The sequence below is a fragment of the Olea europaea genome, chromosome 11 (assembly GCF_002742605.1).
Source record: "Olea europaea var. sylvestris chromosome 11, O_europaea_v1, whole genome shotgun sequence".
NCBI classification, from domain to species: domain Eukaryota; kingdom Viridiplantae; phylum Streptophyta; class Magnoliopsida; order Lamiales; family Oleaceae; genus Olea; species Olea europaea.
This window is the reverse complement of record NC_036247.1, coordinates 28647378-28661813: the sequence shown is the minus strand read 5'-3', so window position 1 is coordinate 28661813 and position 14436 is coordinate 28647378. Positions and strand designations below refer to the sequence as shown.

At 33.3% G+C, this 14436-nt stretch overlaps 1 long non-coding RNA gene across 1 annotated transcript; it reads left to right on the top strand.

The window, feature by feature from the left end:
• The first annotated feature begins 13840 nt into the window (after window positions 1-13840).
• Window positions 13841-14408, top strand: LOC111403982. The gene is made up of 3 exons (XR_002704605.1): window positions 13841-14017; window positions 14149-14223; window positions 14323-14408. It is a non-coding gene; the product is annotated as an uncharacterized LOC111403982 (long non-coding RNA).
• The last annotated feature ends 28 nt before the right edge of the window (window positions 14409-14436 follow it).

Below are 14436 nucleotides of genomic sequence, written 5' to 3'. Positions count from 1 at the left end.
TAATGGCTAGACATGCGGGTTTGACTGTGGATGACAAACTAGCCATCGTGCGGGACACGACGACGGCGAAACAGTCTATATCGTAAGTCTTTGTAATCTTTTTTTATTTTTTAATTTAGTAATCAGTTTGTACATAATTGGAACCAAACTAACACATATTTGTTCATTCGCAAGGGCGACTGTGAAATTTTCGCAATCAAATACATAGAATTTTTTAGCATAGCACATAACGTTAATGGAATCAACCAGTTATGGATACAGAATTGGCGAAATAAGTTAGCGTGTGATTTATACAAATTTAATTGTGATCCATAAATTATTTGTAAATATTTTTTGTAATTAATATTTGTAATTATTTTTTGGGATTATTTGTAACTCTTTTTCGCAATTGATTGTAATTATTCATGTAAATACTATTCATTTCAATGTAAATACACAATGCTTAAACTGTCATTTAGAGGAACTTAACTTTTACAAAATTGGTGAGTATGTCCTACTGATTTGCACCTGCTACACCTACGTGGTCGGGGAAACTCTCCAATAGATGGTATTCTTGAAGTACTTGGACGTCCAGAATCATATGGTTCATGAGAGGTGGCGACAATGTATTAAACGGGCGAATATAATCGGGAACTTCCCACTCGACTTCGTTTGGAAGCGAAAATATGGTTTCAACATATGCAGCTCTCTAGTTTTCAACAGTGTAATAAGGAGAGCACAATGTTCTCGCTATAAATTCTCGATACATAGCCACCGCAACTGTATGCTCACATGAAAAACTCTTTAACTGAAATTGTTTATAAGTGCATGTTCCATCAGTTAAATCTACCATGTATGCCGTATGACGTGCACATTCCACAGAGAAGCGCGACTCGTCCAGTGGTTCGACATTTAACTTTTTCGCAGCCTCTGCAGCCTTGAAGAGCTTTACCTCTTATGCTGGGGCTAGCACGCTTGTGCAATTATGTGATTTTGTACGTCGATCGTGAAATCACTGCTGCAGCTTCGTACGGATATTCTCAATCAGTGCGAGAATGGGTAACTCTCAATCCCTCTTAAATAATACATTGAGAGACTCCGCGTTGTTTAACGTCATCAATTTGTATTGACGTCCTGAAAAATATGAGCGCGCCCAATGTTCAATCCCCATTTTCGTTAGATAGTCCCATAACGGGAGTGATTTACTTCTTATTTCAACCATGTACCTATTACACTCTTCAATACTGTAAGCTTCGTCCGCTCTCCTAAACAATGAAACGATGTCTTTGCCCCAATACCTGATCTTCAAGTTGCCTTGTATATGGTACATGCAATACCCATGATGTGCATCGGGAAAAACTTCAGCAATACCATTTATTATAGACTGTCCCCGATTGTTGACAAATGCAAGGTCCTCAAATTCTCCGATTACTTCCCTGAACTTTGTGAATAACTAATGCATCGACAGATCATTCTCGTTATCAACTATGCTGAATGCAAGAGGGTAAATTTGAATATTGGCATCTTGACATGTAGCAATAATCAACTTGTCTCGGTATTTGGATTTCAGAGTTGTACTGTCGACTAGAATTAGGGGTCGCATAGCATTTTGAAATCCCCGAATGCATTGTCCAAGAGCCATAAAGAAGAATTTAAAGCAGTTGTCGACCTCCGTCTCAATAAAAATATCGAGTCAGGATTAGTTTTCTCCATGTTATGGCAATACCTGACCAATTTAGCATAGCTTTCCTCTACTGAGCCCATTAAATCCTCCAACGCGCATTCTTTGGCCTTCCAGGCCTTCTGGTAGCTCATTACTACTCTGTACTCTCGACGAACATCGTTAATGATGTCCGATGGTCTGTAGATTGTCCGTGGATCCTGAATTATTTGTCAACTAATAAACCAAGTCCGGGCTTGCCTGTGATTATTGTGACAAACTCCCACTTCACAAGTATGCTCGCAAATGCCAACTGCAACTATCATCTACGCACGATAGCGTTAACAATGACCTATTCAATTTTTTCACTCTAAACTCAAAGTTGTATTTCAGTATAATTAGGTGCACGGCTTCTTGCAAATCATTCTTCGTTTCAAACAGTTTCTCGAAATACAAATCCTTATTATCAGGAACCACACATGAGGAGTTAGAGGACGGTCTACTCGATCTAGCCCCCGAGGTCCCACCCCACTCATGTCTCTGCCGGGATAAAACAATCAAGTCCTCGTTTGTAAAAGTATTTGCATTTTCATTCTCGTTGTCATGAGCAACAGAGGGGATTCTGTGTGCAACTATCTCTGGAATAACCACACCATTTTCATGAGCTATCTCCACCATATCCCAAAAATCATTAGCATTATGATACCCACCTCCCGAGTCTACTTGTTCATTTTCGATGACATCCTTCCTTACTAAAGTCACGCAAAGAGGAGTCGTGTGCTTATTGTTCAATTTAATCAGATAATTCACTTCATCAACAGAAGAAATCATTATAGGTGGAATCGGAACTGATGCATGCTCGCTGAATTTAAATTTCAATTTCATGTTGTACTGAGAATAATCAACATTCAACTTGTTCTGTAAATCATTATAGAGTTTTGCATACGATGTACCTGATGATATGGAAATTGCGATACTACCACGTTTAGCACTTGTCCATTTTCATACCCATTGATCTCTTTCGTCCAATTCAAAATTACCAAAATAACAAACTGAGACTACTACCATATCTGCATGTCGAAACAGAATTTTTAATTACAAGAAAAATATCAATAGCAATAAAAATAATTCAAAAAAGAGGGAAAAAAGAAAACAGCCGGTCAAACAGTCGGCCTAATAGTCGGCTAAAACAGTCTGCTGTTTGGTTGACTGTTTGCCGGCTGTTTAACAGTCGGTCAAACAGTCGATTCATCGGCGCAGACATTTATGCAGATGAATTTTTTCTAGTCAAATTCTTAAAAAATTACAGATCTATTAAATTTTTTTATCTACTAATCATTAAATGTCGAAATACAATTTATCGATTTAAACATACAATAATTTAACGAAAAAAAGATTAAATTTGCGTATATAAACTTATCGAACCGACGAGATTGATGTCCACAAATTTTTCGACTTCCGATTTCGATAAATATTTCAGTTTCTGCGGTTGAAGCAGATGAAGGATGAGAGTGTTTTATTTATCTGTGTTGATGTAAACATATAAGAAAAGTATGAAGTGTTTGGTTTTTATTTGTTAAGTGAAAGGGTATTGATGTCTTTTAAAAAACCAACTTTTGTAATTGTATAATGTATTTAAGGGTATTTTTGTCTTTTAACATTGGATAGACCATTTTTATAATATCCCTTTATTGAAAAGTCAATGTGGAATTTAGATGATTTGATCAGTTCAATTTTAAAAGTACCCCTTTTGGAGGAGGAGATGGGGTTTTTATTTTTTTATTTTCCTTTTTTAATAATTTTTTATATTAAAATTATAAAGTTACAATTTTACCATTGCCTTAATTGGCTAAAATTATTAGATTGTTTAATTTTCAAGGTCAACTAACAGTTTTGGGGCCAAACTAACGGAAACAGTCAATCTGGACTTGAACTGCAAATTTTTTAAGGTTTTGATACTCACGGTGGCACAAACTAAAGGTTTGGGCAAAGTCTGCTAATAAACGAAAAGTTTGGTACCTTGACTACAAATTTCCCTAAAATTAAACATATGCCCCTTAATGGAAATTTAAAATTATAATTTTTGTGTGAAATTTTTTACTAATAAGTGATATTTTACTTATGAGTAATTTTTTACGTAACTTAATTTTTAACATAAAAGTGAAATATTTATTTATAATTAATTTATTACTCTATCGTCTTCAACACTAGCACAGGAAATAATTCTATCAAGGGCATCCCTAATTTATAAGTTAATTTTTTACTTATAAACCTTTTTTTTTTTGCACATAAGTGAATTTTCTCTTATTAATAGTAATTTAAAAAAAAAACTTTATAAGCAATTATTTTACATAAAAGTGAGTAATCTTATCAGTAACTTTTTGCACATAATATTATTTAATTAATGTATTTTTATTTACAAGGTAGTTTTTTTAAAAAAAATATTGGGGTTGAAATAATAGCTTTATAGAGGATAAAATTAGAAGGAAATTTGAAGAATGACAGAAACCACCACTTTGGTGTATTATAAAGTACGTACGTTTCGAATTAAAAACCACCCAAAATCAGTGATCTAAAAAACTAACGAGCGCTAGTTTTTATAAATTCTAATAAATGGTACCATCCAAAAGGTTAAAATTGGTAAAAATAAAACAAAATCCTCCAACTCATGTTTGTAAGTTAATTATTTAGCGGTTATGAAAGTTTTTTAAAAATATGAAAATATTTATATGTCCTTGGTGAAATTTTCAATTTATAATTTATTGTATGAAACTTTTTACTCATAAAGTAATTCTTATATAAAAATATTTTTTTTTATTTTATAAGTAATTTTGTTTTTGCTTATAAATAAATTTTTAATCATTGTATTTTATTTACAAGTTATTTTATATATATATATATATGTGTGTGTGTGTGTGTGTGTGTGTGTGTGTGTGTGGGTTGAAAATAATTGTTTTATTGAGGTCAAAGTTGAAAAAAACCGAAAAAGGGAAAAAATCAACGAGTTGGAATGTTGAGGAATACGTATTTACATTGATTTTGGGTGCTTTTTAAAATCAGTGCTCAAAAATCTAAAAATCACCAATTTTTCTAACCTCTCATAAAAGTTGCTACCTAAAATTGGTGGAAAAAAACTCACAAGCATGCAGTTAGAGGTGTAAAAATAGATTGGGGTCTAAGCATGTTAGAGAGCTGCTACACATATAGACCCCTGCCAGACCCTCACACTTGCGGGCCCCGGCTTTTTTTATGTGGGACCGACCCTTACAGTGAGGGATCGGTAAAACCCCTGTGAAGCTCAGCTCTGTACACAGAATTTAATACTAATGAAAAAGCCCAGTCCCTACTTTTGTGGCCCATAGTCCACCCGAGCCATGCCCAACGGCCTGGATGAGCAACGCCAGCAAGTTCTAATCTAACCTGTGGGCTGAAACTTCAGATAATCCATTGTATTCCCGTTTCTGAAATCAATTTTTTTGGGGTCCATTTGGAATTCATGTGGTTTACGTCCAATAGCATAATTTTCGTTATCTGCTGAGTTTAACTGATGTAATTTTATGAACACACACTTAAATCACCATATGAAATTTGACTGATTTATGGATGTGAATTATGTAAAATCTAAATATGTACTTTGTTGTACTCGGAACTGTGTTGTAAATTTGTATGACCATACCACCACTAAAAATGAATATGATTAACGATCAATATAACACAGTTGTTCTTCATTTCTGAATAACTTAATCTCTTCATTAGGTCTTTATTTTCCTATTTTTTGATAAGTATTTTGAATTTGGAATTGTCGGAAAAAATATTTTTGACTGCTTGTTCTCTATGGTTGTGATGTATTGATTTACAAGTGATAAACATGTAATTGTTTTATTTTCTGATTTATCATCATCCACTCATATAACACAATTGCCCGTGTCTGATACAGGTGATTGTGTTTCTATCTTTGTTATATCGTATGGTATGGGCTTGTCAGCTGAGAAATATATGATATCAATCTATGTGGAATGTGTTGGGAACGTTGATATAAAATGCGTGTTGTTAGGGATGGCAATCGGGCTCGCCGGCTCGGGTCACCCGTGGCTCGGCTCAGGGCTCGATCCCCATTTTGGAGACACGGGCTTTGCTAGAGCCAGCCCATGAGCTCGCAAGTTTTTTATTAAAAAAAAATAATAATAAAAATAAATTAAAAATTAAGGCTTGAAGGCAGCAAAACTGTTGCCTTCAATTAAAGGCAGCAGTTTAAGGAAAAAATTAGGGGAAAAAAAAAGGGGAGAGAAAACGAGCCTGCCCGGCTTGACCCGGAAAAAGCCCGAGCAAAAGCTCGAGCCCGTAAAAAAGCTCGGCCATTTTAACCGGGCCGAGTCCGAGCCCGAGCCGAAATTTTAGGCTCGCAAGCCGGCTCGGCCCGACTCATTTAATGATGTAGGTGATAGCGTAAAAAAACAAAAATGTTGATACAATACATAACAGATATATGAGGTAATAGATATTGATACTTTGATGGAGCTAAGTACCTGTAGTCTAATCAAATGGTGATATATATTTTATTTTTTGTCTTGATGCAGTAGTGGACTCAGTGAATGTCTTCATAACATTCAAATCAAGTGCTTTTAGAATGCTCAGACCCATTGGATGCAAGTACTTGGGTCTAGTTGATATGATCTCCATCAAGATGAAGATTGATTGCTGAATTGGTAGCTTGAAAACGGAATATGAAGTAGATGGAAACCTGTCCCTGATTAGAATTACAAATGACTTATCACTCATTTTTTACATTGAGTTAAAGACGAAGGATCCTCTTTTAACTGCTTATGCACTACGTGTTGAATTTGAAGAATTGTTGAACCACAATCCTGTTGAATGTGACCTTCATTTGGATAGCTCATATTCACCAGTTGCTGATGAATTGGAAAATACATGAATGTCTAACGTTTTGAGGCAATCGCCTTTCACAATCCCAACAATACATGACTTTGCCTCTAGCGTGCAAATATCATAGTCGCTAATAGATGAAGAGTTAGAGGAATATAATTATGGTACAGTATCAAGAACTCAAAAAGATTGTATTGTTGTGAATAAGATTTTTCGGGATGAAAACTTGATGAAGAGGTCTATGCACTCTATGCCATACAAAACAACTTCCAAATCAGTATGTACAAATCTGAAAATAGGGCGTATGTGCTCAATTGTCAAGTTGAAGGTTGCAAGTGGAAATTTAGAGTGTTGAAGATGAGGTGAGCTGATTTGTTCAAAGTTTGTTATATCCACCATGGTCATAGCTGTGAATAGGATGCAGTTATTGTAAGTGTTATGTCCTGTGTCTAATCAACTTTGGACATAAGTACTTTTGATATATAATTAATGCAATTTAATGGCAGATTTATTATTTAATTAATAGACAATTAAATTAAATAATAGAGTCCGTAGATTCAAATTTTCGTAATTTGTTAATCACAAGGAATTGTGATTGTGAAATATAAATTATATATGATTGAATCTTAAATTGTTCGTGGTTGTAAGTAATAACGAGATACAGATATCGTTATTATGGATAGACCATCACGTGTGTCATTTCTTACTTGTGAAGTAAGTAGCTGATCTCATAAGCTAAAGTGTGGTAACACTTAAATAAACATGTGGATGTTTTGTTATAGAACAAAACATTGGAGACCTGCCGAGAGATTCCACATTAATAACTATCTGAGTGTCAGTGGTTAATCTCTAACGTTCGGTAGTGGGATTGGTCCTTTTGACTTGAGGTCGTCATAGTACCTTATATGAGGACGGTCATGCTTTGACGATGTTGGATGTTGCTCTGCCAAGGGCCTCTAATATGGCATCGTTCGGGTATGTCAAGAATCGTAAAAAGGTTGTGAATGACCAATAGAAGATTCGTCACTCTTAGATAGTAAGAGATTATGATCTATATTTCATTCGATTAAGTCGATAACGAAATTCTTGGTTAAGGTGTACTCATAAGTCGAAAATGAGTTTTCGACTTATATTAACTTAATAGTGGAGTGAAAGATATGATCGATAATCGAGATTGACACACTTCCATATCTTGTAATTGATCGGATTGTATTGACGAAGGGATTATAGTTTTACGGTAAACAAATGAGTTTGGTTTTATCATACCACGTGACATTTCTCATCACATGTATTGCCCTGACACATTGTTAGATGTCAATTTGGGACGACGAGTGTGAATTGGTGATAAATTAAAAGGGTGTTTTAATTTATCAATTTTGATTAGATCAAAATAATATTTCACGTCGTTAGGTATCGTGATCGGGAACCTGATGGGTCGCACACAAAAGGAGAACTTGAAGATTGTGATTTGTCAATTAATTAATTTAACAAGTGTTGGATAAATTAATTAATTGAGTTGCTTATTTATAGGCTTGCATTGATTAATTGGATTAATTAATTCACGGACTGAATTTAATTAAATGGGTTAATTAAATGTTGGACCGAATCAGGCCAAGCCCGTTCAGACTTATATAAATATGATTAGGGTTTTCAAAATTACAGACATTTTTCATTATTCTTGCTAGCATAAAACAAATCCTAATACTACAATCTTGTTCTCTGTGTGGATCACTATTAGAGGCTGGACAATTGGACAGCTGTGGGAGACTAATCCAAGTTGCTGTAACAAAGATATGGCAAAGAAGTTTGCAGATCTACAAAAGGTACATCTTCATCACAATTTCTATCTAAAACAAAGATGAATTCTGACGGGAATTGAAATATGTTTTAATTTTTCACTGTACATGATAAGTAGATTCCCAACAGTTATATGCTGAATTTGTAAAGCACAAATACACTTCAAACAATACAATTTACACCCTAGTTGACATTATGCATGATATGTCCATGACATACGGATTGGCGTGGAGATACATGAAGGTATGAAGAGCTCTTGAGCATGCATTAGAGGAGGTTATGGGTGATACGACAAGGCGTCCGTGAAATTACCAATGTACCTGACCGAGCTTTAGAGCTTGTGAGCATACATACGTCTTACCATATGTAGCCAGGAAGGACAAGATAAATTTCATCTCTCTCTCTTCCTCCACCCCTCTCTTTATGGATGGTGTACAGTTAGCTGATCTTGCTGAAATATGTAATACCTAATAGGGTTTTTCTCAATTAATTATGTGGAATATTCCTTTTTTTCATCATTATTGATCTCTCTTTTACTCCCTCTCCCCGGCCACTATCTATTAACCAGCTTTTAGCAAAACTTATTTTGCACCAAATTCAGATCTAATGAGCTTTCACCACAACAATTTTGTTGTTTCATTTATAGTGGTGTTTTGACTAGTGATACATTGTAGTACACGACAATTGTGAAACAGACAAATATGCAATTCCAGCCAGGCTAAATTTGCTGAACCTGCTTTTTCTGGATGACAGTTATATTAGATTAGTAAGCTTAGATTAGTAATTCTTTTATGTGCAGAAGAGGCTGTAGCAATTTGATGAAACACTTAATACATCCAAAGAAGATCCAACTGCTCTTGAAGTGCATGATGATGTGCTGCATGAGCTAATATTTTTCTTGCTGTTATAATTCGTTGATTTTACCAATAATCAACATTCTGATACTTGAAAATCTTCTATCATTTGTGACACACCCAAGTTTGTTGTTAAAAGAGAGATTTTGTACAATTTGAATTCAGTTTCCTTCAATTATTTGGAAGAACTTCTCCCAGCTTTATTCCTCAACTCACCTTGCTTAATTTCTATTAATACTGAAGACCTCAGTAAAATTGGTTGTTTGAGGACTAATGCTATCTTCTTCAAATTCATTCGAGTCGTTTGTAAGGGGGTGCAATGAACTTAGCAAAATTGGGAGAGTATCAATGCAAACTAACCATTGCTTGAAAAGTTGACTGAGGTCCATTATTGAATTTCGACTGATCTTATTTGGATGGATATATAATCTTACATTGATTGTAGCTTAACTTGTTTTGCCAAAAGAATTTTCAGTCAGGACTCTAAGTGTTGTCACCACTATTAGAAATTACGTATCCATAAAAAAAAAAAATCATGAAACGCAAAATTTCAGTATGGATTTCAATTTCTTGTCACGATTTATGAAATAAAAATAGGATTCGAGGATGAAGAAAGCTATAAACGTGATGAAATGGAGGAAATCGATTTAAGGAGACTAATTTTGGGCATTTTCTTCAAAGAGTAATGCTATGATTTAGGGATTTTGGCAATAAAACTGGGAGTGATGTGCCGTAATCGGAGAGATTATAGCCCTTGAATAAACTAATGATGAGAGGTGTAAGTTTTTTAGTTACCATTTTTACTATATAATAAAATGTAGTATTTTAGGTATAAAAAATATTTTATAGTAAAATATGAATATGTATTAAAAAGAATGTATTGGGTGTAAATTCCACAAAAAAAGACCAATAAATTTTTTTTTTGGGGGGGTGGGGGGGGGGGGGGAGAAATTTTTTTTAACATTTTTATTAATTATTTCATCTGAAAATGTTATAAATAAAACAACAAATAGATTCCACATCTAGGCTTGATGTCCTCCCTGACAATGATGCAATAACATGTTTATGATGAGAAGATAACTTTCGAATTTCAATCGCTTGCTACGAAAACATATTATTTTAAAATATTTGTGTTTTTAACAGACAGTCGATATATTTTACCTAAATCTAAAGACCCAATGAAGTTTCAGTAGCTCCATAAATATATAGTTTGGTGGATCACGACATGACTTGTCCCTCTTGGCATCGAATTAATAGAATTAGTTCTTTGCATAATTTACGATATCCTTTTAACAGATTCTAACAAATTAATCGTCCTTTTGCGGGGGTTACTATTTCGTAATCCAGTTGTTTATGCTTTATTTTGCAATGACTTTGAATAGAGCTATATGATATTGACCAAAGTATTTTAAACAAAACAAACTTACTTATTCCAATCACTCGATGCCATTATTTGGTTTAAGGTTTACCTAACATAACTACTCCATGTGACAATCACTACTTTACAAGTAGAAAAAAGCCTAATGTACAGGCCCTGCGTTCACAGGGCCTGTACAGGCCCCCTCACATGCTGTGTGAGGGGGTGGGGGATTATTTTTAAAAAAAAAAAATTACCTACCCCCTTGTATTCAGTCTGGCCTATACAGACTCTGTGTTCATAGGGCCTGTACAGCCAGCAAAATCGTTACGAGTATTATCATCCACAAAGTTAACATTATAAAATGGGGCAGATATTTCAAAAAGTGTATATTCAACATTTATTAAACTCCTCCCTATTTTATTCTTGTTCAACATCAGTGTCAAAAATTATTTATGTTTTTTTTTATTTATGAAAAATAAATAAAAATAATCATAATCCAGTGTGATCTGGTGCTAAAGGTTGAGTACACTAATTGTAATGGTGAATTAATGTACTTGAAGCGGTAGACGGTAGTAGTTGTACCATAAAATTTTGGTCTTTTCTTATTTTTTTTATTCAGCAAATAAATATAACACACTCAATATTATATATCAAATAGAAGAATTAAAAAATAATACCTGTACATTGTCATTGAACATGCAAAACGTAAGATAACAAGGGTGTTACTTTCGTGCTATTTGTTTTAAAACGGAATATTAAACCCTTTTATTTTTTTGAAAAATAGATTAGTTGTTTCCTTGTGCCTTTTGGATTGAATGAAGAGTGATTACACTGTTGGAAAAATAATTAGTTACAATAACTTGCAGAACAGTAAAATGCAAAAAATAATACTTGTTGACTGATCGAGTTTCGCGATAGTACGATACTCTAAAGTGAAATTATCTGTTGTTAATTACTACGACCTATGTGAACAATCACTCACATAATACAACGATCAAACAAACCATTTGTATGGCAATTATGAATAATTTAAGAACTCTCAAGTGTACTTTGGAAAATATATATATATGGAACTCAAGTATGAAAAATTACAAAATATAAAAATGATGATTTCATTTTTTTATGTAATTTTTTCAAAATCAGATCTGTATTTATATGGGCGGAATAGATATAACACTCTCCGTTATGATCCAGAAATATTAACAATTTTTAATGGCTTGTGGGTAATGGGTTATTGAAAAACGATTATATTATACTGGTTAGTTTGACTCATTAAATAATTTCAAAATTTATTAAAAAATAAAAAATATTTTAATAAAGGAAGTCCAAAAATCTAATCAAAGACTTTTTGATTATCGAATGGGATGTGACCCAAACTCCGACCTTTTGCACAAATTCCACACCTCCCACCAATTGAACACTTCATTTAAATTATTTCCTTCTTTCACATAGTATATATATTGTATAAATATCTAACATATACTTTAAAATTGAAATGCAAATTTATATTATAGGTATTGAAAATGTTAAAAATGTTGACAAAATATATTATCAAAAAGTTGATAAAAATGATGAATCTCATGAGAGGTGTCGTAGAAAATAAATTTTAAAAATAAGATCAAATAGTGGCTTATAGGTCAAATGCGTGAACGTAGATTATTCAAATATTCTTAAAATAATCTTTTTTCAATGTCCTGATTAATGTAATTATCAATGGAGTTTCAACGTGCACACGTTTATTTACCTTTGAAAGGCAAATAAATTAAAATTATAGCAAGAAGAAGAATCCATTTATGGTCAACCAAACGAGTTTTAATATTTGAATGCTTCAATAATTGCAGCGGAAAATTTACATTTCTAAACTCTAGTTGAAATAAAAATTAATTTAATACTAGATGGAACCTTCCTTACTAGTTACTGCCCGAAGAATGTTATTGGCCAATACTAAGGTCAAACTTGGGGTATTCTATTCTAGAACATTTCAATTTCATTATGAAAAATCCATTTTTTCTTATCCCACCTCTCAATATTTTGAAAAGGGCATTTGCAATAGTGAAGAGACGTCATCACAATCTATTCCTTTACAATTGAGGGTTGAAACTTAAAAGACAATAACAATAAGAGAAAGTATGAAAATCCTAGCAAATAAGGGACATGACAAGTGTCACATGTCATTATTTTGGGTAGTTTCATTTGCATTTTACTTTTTAGTTTTAATTACATTGAAAGTTCTAAGCCTAAGCTCATTATTACAGTTTTGTTTTGAACTTTTGTTAGCCATATTTTTACATTCAATCTTTCATTAATTAACCGATATTGTTTCTAATGATGATTTCTGTCCAAAAAATTTGTTCAAATGACTTAAAAAGATTGTCATCGACAATATGATGTACAACTTAATGGAATTTTAATTATAAAAATGTAATGAACGAAGTTGAGAACGTAAATGAAAATTATTAGCAAAAACTGAAGACCCTTAATAAAATTAGAATATGGTGTAATTAGATATGGCAATTGGGCTCGTCGGCTCGACTCGAAAAAAGCTTGAGTTCGCCCGACTCAAGGCTCGGGAGAATTGAGCCGAAGCTCGGGCCGAGCCCCTTTTTTAGGTGCCGAACAAAGTCCGAGCCGACCCGTGTGGCTCGTCGGCTCGAGAGAACCAAGCATATATTATAAAATAATAATAATAATAATAATAATAATAATAATAATAATAATAATAATAATAATAATAATCAAATTAATGGCGGCAATACGCTGCCTTGTTTGGCAGCAACTAATTGGCTGCCTTTTTATTAAAAAAATAATAAAAATACACCAAACAAAATCCAAGTCGAGCCGAGCCCGAGCTTAGAACTTCGATTCGTGAGTTGGCTTAACTCTACTCGTTGACATCCTTGGATGCAATAAACAAAAATTGTAGCTAGAATATAGTTAACTCCCCATTTGGTGGGGATTAAAATTAGGTTTTTAGTAAATTTTGATAAAAATCGATAAAATGTGTAATTAAAAAGTTAAAGGATTTATGAAATATGTGTTTAAAATTAATTATTAATTTTGAGTTAAATTAAAATATAGATTTTAATTGAAACAATAGCTTTGACTCATTCATTACTTCCAAAATGGAAAAATTGCAGTGTAATAACAAAAATACACTTATCAAAATGAAAAATAACTGTCAAACCGGTAAACCAATATGAAGAATTCCAAGTCTCCAGATAACCACTACACTTGAATTACGTGTAAAATAATGCGAAGGCGTCTGTAGCAAGAAATCCAAATCCCAGAATTTTAAACTGATTTTTTTTTTTTTTTTACTTTATTCAACTCCTAATCGCTGCCAATATAAATACAAACACTCACGCACGTTCGTCATAAATTCTTATACACAACTCCTTCCATTTCTCCCATCTCAAGTTTCTCGAGTTTTATTTCATTTCCCAAAATATCCCAGAATTCAAAGATCCTTCCTTCTGCATTAAGGTAATTATAATAAACTTAAATTCCTCTTAATGCCTCTATTAAACCATTATTTTCTTGGTTTTCTTGATTGTAATTTGTATTTCTTTGTGTGCGTGTGCGTGTGCGTGTGCGTGTTTTCATCTGAAACGCAGCTTCTTGAATCCATCAAATGGTTGCCTCTTCAGCCGTTTGATCTTTCAAGAAGCAGATCAGTTCATTAATTACAGGTTGATTTCAAATCCCTGTATTTTTCCTAGAATTTATTGTGTGTTTGTAGGATTATTATCGATATTTCAATTAATAATTGGGCGGTAATTATTTTTCAGATTGCTTTCCGGCCCGGAAACCGTTAAAGATGATCGGAGAATTTGTTACCAGAAGTTTAGTGTAAGTCATATAGTTAATCTTTGGTGTTTGGCAGACTGATTCTTTTTGTTTTT